The sequence below is a fragment of the Notothenia rossii genome, assembly GCF_949606895.1.
Source record: "Notothenia rossii genome assembly, chromosome: 6".
Taxonomy (NCBI): Eukaryota; Metazoa; Chordata; class Actinopteri; order Perciformes; family Nototheniidae; genus Notothenia; species Notothenia rossii.
In genome coordinates, this window is record NC_136909.1 from 51,504,835 (window position 1) to 51,510,834 (window position 6,000).

The following is a 6,000-nucleotide window of genomic DNA, read 5'->3' on the forward strand; positions in this document are numbered from 1 at the left end:
TTGAAACGGGATTTGTACAGTGTTCCGCGCCGCGTGTATATACGTGTTTGTTTGTGTATTTGTGCATTTGTGTGTATTGTGTTTGTTTCCCGGGGAAAACCCTCACGAGAAACACCGGCTGTTGTGCCTGTATTGACGTTAAATTACTCCGTTCTCCGCTTGTAATTATGCCGTTGCAAGCTTCAAAGTTGTAGGCCTATTTATCATCTGAATTTGCCGAAATAAGTTTAATATTCTGAAAGCCAAGACTTTGCTTATTTGAAATCAGATAAAAACAAACTGTAACGGACCCTGCCGTGTTACCTATGATTACTATACACCTTACATTCATAATTTCAGCGGGAGGGAGGGGGAGCGGCGCTGAGGAACAGAGTGTCGAGTGAGAGCTGTCATCTTCCCTTTACAAGATTCAAACATGCCTGTAGCTAGTGAGATTGAATATAACAATCAAAAATAACAAAATATACACAGCTAGATCAGATCGCGTTTTAGATGCAACTTTAGAGTAGAGGGGAATTATTGAAACAGGATTTGTACAGCTTTCCACGGCATCTGCTGCTGCTAAAATGTGGGGCAGGGCTGAAAAGTGGGGGGGCCAATGGCCCCCTGGCCCCCCGCTTCCGGCGCCCTTGCCTCTGGCCAGTATGCACGATCTCAAAGTCCAGTCTGTGCGTCTTACCCCTAATGACGCATTGTGTGCTGTACACACCTAATGAGCTCATCCACTCACTGTTGTATAGTTTTAATCTGGTGAGACTCTTCAGAAGAGGCGTTCTAGACGCCAGTCTCGTCTTGTCCTTGATGCTCATCACATTGCAAGTGGCTCCAGAGTCGAGCTGGTACCTCTGAACCCCACTTTGCAGTGGCAGGTTGACAAACCACTTTTTACCTTGAGTGTTCACAGCCCCCACGCTCTCCGCTGTGTACACGTCTCTCTCATCGCTGTCCTCCAGTTCCCCTGGCAACGGGTCATCCACAGCATTCAACTTGCGTGCCTGCTGGCCTCTTTTCATGCATACTTTTGCAAAATGGTTAGCACGGCAAATTTTAATGGCCTCGTCCAATTTAAGGTCCTTTTCCCGAGTAAACGACGTCTAGCACCCTCCTCAGTTATCCCGAGAACAAGCCTGTCCCTTATGAGTTCATCTTTTATAGCTCCATATTCACAAGAGGCAGCCTTCAGGCAGCCCTCAGCCTGGTAGCAAACGCATCCAAGAGCTCTCCATCCTCTTGTTTAAGGTTGCCAAAAACGTACCTCTCAAAGATTACTTTCTTTGCGGGCGTGAAGTATTGCTCCAGTGCCACCAGTATATCACCCGCATCCTTTTGTTGGTCCGCGGTGAGTCCCAGGTTGTGTTTGTAAACATGGCGGCAGTCGTTCCCCATTAGCCTCCTTAGCGCAGCTGCTTGTACCGGCTTTTCTTTCTCGCTGAGCCCGGTCGCAAGCAGATAATCCTCAAATTCTGCTCGAAAACTCACCCAGTTGCCGTGGATGTCCCCCGCCATCTTCATAGGCTCCGGAGGTGGGATGCTGGATGCCATTGTTCCAACGTGACGCTAATGCTAACAGGCTAACTGAAATGGCTAAACCTCACCAAAACAAATAAATGCACGCCGTCTCAGCGACGGACAGTAGCATGCAGTCCACAGCTGGGTCCTATTTGAGCTTCTGACACCATGTTTGTAGATGTAGATGCATTAATAAACAAGGCAAATCAGGCTGTGTCTCAACGCCGTGTATTCACATTAAGCAGGTAATCATACAACTGGGGTAGAGTCACGTGAGGCAGATATATATATAACACAGGCACAATACGTCCACAGGGTGGAGCTGCAACCTAGCCTAAACCATTCTGTAACAGCTGCCACCCCATTTGGCAGCTTTGTTTTGAAAGAAAAGTTGTGGCTCATCGGACATTTATGAGAGAAAATCTCTAATGTCCGAGTGCAAGTGAATGCAGCACAAGACGCGAGCCTTGTAACCCCTCCCCCCCCCTGCGATTTCATTTGAACCGGAGGACAGCGCAAAACGAGAAGCATTTCGGATACAAGTAGACAGAAGGAATGAGTTATTTGCGGTCAGGGTATGGCTGGGGTATGCTACAGCCATACCAATAAATGGCTTAGCCCCACCATGAAAAATGATGTTAAAGTAAGCAAAATAAAGTCTGCCAACTCGTGCGGAGTAAATTGCACAGACAGCAGTTAGTAAGATTGATTTCAGTAGCCACTTGTCTGGAAATACCGAAGACTAGAAACGGTTTTGAAAACTTTTGTCACGTAGTGATCGTCTTTTCAATAGAATATCTTTGATAATGTCTTCTGGCCAATCAGAATCACGATAACGGCGTGGTGTTGTTGCAGGAAGTCCCGACGAAGAATACTTTTGCTGTAGTACATCTCGATATACATCGTTACAACTATAAGACCCCACGGTTTGATGATTGATAGGTGTGTGGGCTGTCTTTCATTTTGACACACAGAACAATAGGGGCTATCCACCCTTATCCACAATGTAAAGTAATTCACACAGCCTCTTCCCTCTCCTCTCTGTGAGGAGCAGCAGGTTCAGCTTTCAGAACAAAGTAACAAAAAACTAAAATGACATTCATTTTTTTTTTAAATACGTCGTGTAGTAGGGGAGACCAGGGATATTTGCAACACTTTTGGGGTTTTTCCCCAATAAGTAAAAAACCATTTACAATTGGATAGCCATTTTTGCTATATTATGCATTATCAATATGTTAGCTACTGAAACAATGTCTTTAAGATGTTTTTATGGAATAAGTACAGGTTGGAAAATGTATTTTTTTTTAAAAACTCAACTGTTACAACTGTCCTTGTGTACAGGGACAGTTGTAACCCATGCAGGCACAGTTGTAACATCTTAATAACGGTTACCCTTTTTCACACTATATGACAAAAAATAGGGAAAGTTATCAAATTCTATGGCAACAAGATTTTAATGGGATTTCACACATCCTCCAACAAACAATGAACAATGAACAGAACTTGAACACCTTCTTTGGAGTCCAGTAGCCTACTCTTGGGGGTGTGTGTGATCCCTGACTCTCCAACCTCAGCCTCTTCTTATGGAACCGGTACAGGGTGACATGGCATATATCCAGGGACTTTGCCACTTCCCTGAATGATTTGCCCTCCTGAACTTCACCTGAGGCCACCTGCAGCAGAGCAAGTGTATGTTTTAGCTGAATACACAGTTTTTTTTAACCCTAACTGATGCAGTTAGTCATTTCTTTAATGTTTGTTCTTTCTGATGTAAAGTCAAGGTTGTAACTGTTTGCAATGAAGTTGTGTGGGGCTGAACTGTTCCTTTGATTCTTTTGAATTATGATAGTAATTACTGGTCTTTCAAATTTGAAGGAGGGTGAGCAAGCATCTTGAGGAACGTTCATCATTAACTCCTCCAAAAAATATAGTTTATTTAATAATAACACTGAAGATGTGAATCATAACTGTGATTGACAGCTGATAGGAATAATATGGTTGTTAATATTATCATATTCATACAGACACACATCGATGAGACAGTTAATTAATGTATTTATTGCAGCAGTCTGCATATTTGGTACCCCTGCTGGTCTAAGAGTTAAACCAACTCATTCAGTTAAAATTCATTAAATTACGTCTGCCACCTTATATATTTATATTTAAGGCTTTACTGATGTGCCACAATAATCTCACCTCATGTTATTGAGTTAAAATATCAATATTGTGGCTTTCCAAGTTAACATATGACTGCGATTAAATCAGAATATACTTCTGCCAGGGGATGCCACCCCTCAAATTCTCCTGCCACCCTCTTGCCACCCCATGAATATTTGTCTAGATCCGCCCCTGGCCTGCGGAGGAAGAAGAGACACTGTCAAGCTTTTTTGGTGATGGTGGCGGTGTGAAGAGTCCATGTCAGGTCCTCAGTGATGTGGACCCCGAGGAACCTGAAGCTGCTGACTCTCTCCACCGTAGTCCCATTGATGGCGATGGGGGCGTGTCCCTCTCTCCGCTGCTTCCTGTAATCCACAATCAGCTCCTTGGTTTTGCTGACGTTGAGATGGAGGTTGTTATCCTGGCACCAAGATGTCAGGTTTTCAACTTCCTCTCTGTACGCCGTCTCGTCGCCATCTGTGATCTGACCGATGACGGTCGTGTCGTCAGCAAACTTCACGATGGTGTTGGAGCTGTGTGTGGCCACTGTTGGAGATTTGGAGGATGTTTAAAACCAACCTCGTCTCTGCGTGTCGTTCGGTAAGCTGGGTAAATTCGTAAAAAGGAAGGGATTAAGAAACACCAGAATGCAAGTTAAACAATAATCTTGTTTTAATGATACAAAGTAACAATACAAATACAAAGGAAGTACTTCCTGCTCTTTCTCCTGTCTTACTCTCTGGTCAGCCTGAAGAAAAAGAGATCGAACCAAAGGAAAACACCGGCTTTCGTATTAAAAACACAGAAGGAGGTGTGTGCGTGCTTTCCCCCAGAGGTCATCTTATTGGGAGAGACCAACACATGGCCTGTCGCACCCAATCAGTGAAACACAGCAGAAGAAACCCGGAAACAAAAAGTCTGTTTCAGTTTGCGAAAACCAGATACCTTTTGGTGTCTGGTACGAACCTGCTCTAAACAACAAATTTCCTTATCTTATTTCACATCTTGCAGCCAGCACACACACATCCCCTTTATGGCCGTTTGTCCCTGTATCCATCTTCCCCCCTCAGGTTACCACACACAAGTTAAAAGTATTTTTTAAGATATAGTTGTTATAGTTGGCTAAATATACGTAATACATGTAAATTACTTTCATATCAATAATAACGAGGAACACATTACCTATGCTCTTAAGCAGTATTAGAGATGCTTTTCAAATAGTCAAACTTCACAAAGGCCCAATATAGAGAACACACTCATTTGTCCTACAGCCCTTCCCGCCATTTGAGCTATTGTTCACATCTTTACTTCAAATAAAAGGTTTCACATTGTATATTTCCAGCTTCCTTTACTACATACAAATCTTAAGAAGAATGTCCCCTCCCCCAGCTCTCTCGTCCCTGTCATAAAAGCTGCTTCCATTTCATATAGAGTAATAAAACATGTTTAAGCTAATTTCTCCACAATGTTTGTAGCCATTTAGTACCCGCACATGAAAGAATAAAAACAGAGGTATAGTTGAACAGTAATCATGCAGCACATATATTTACTGCAATGAAAACACACACATTTGCCCTAAGCATGTGTAACGCACCCTCTTCTTTTATGAGGGAAACATTCCAGAGTTTCTGAGCTATCCCCAAATTAGGATGTCCCCTGCTCACATCCCTCTCTAAACACAAAGACTTCACCTCAATATATTGGGGAGGGAAAATATACTTTGTCCCTTCAAATTTAACAGACATGAATATATATAAGGTGACATTAAAATGAATATACCAGATTTAACTTTCCTGCCATAACACTTTACTTTAATACTTCAAATAATTCAAATAATCCTTCACCACGCAGTTGTGAGTGAACAGGGAGTAGAGGAGAGGGCTGAGCATGCAGCCTTGAGGGGCTCCGGTGTTGAGGATTAGGGTGGAGGATGTGATGTTTCCCACCCGCACTCATTATTAGCATCAGCACTTGATCACCTTTGTCGACTTGCTGCCTAAATACAAAGATAACTCCACTCCTCTCCTAACACTGTTTACCTCTAATGAGCCTTGGTAGAACTAGTGTCCGAGTCATAGGGTCCAGAACTGACTGAAGACATGTGGAAGAGAGTACAGGCATGGTTCCATGTACAGGGAACTGGAACTTTGAACAGGTGTTTTCATATTTTCTGCCTGAAGATTCACAAGTTCTTGATCAGGTGTTTGATGTGGGCTGGCATGATCCTTTCTGCAGCGATGAATAAAGAAAACAAAGAAAACATTTTTAATAATAGTAACGATGGTAACAACAATAATATTAGTATAACTCTTTATATAGCATTTACATAATTGC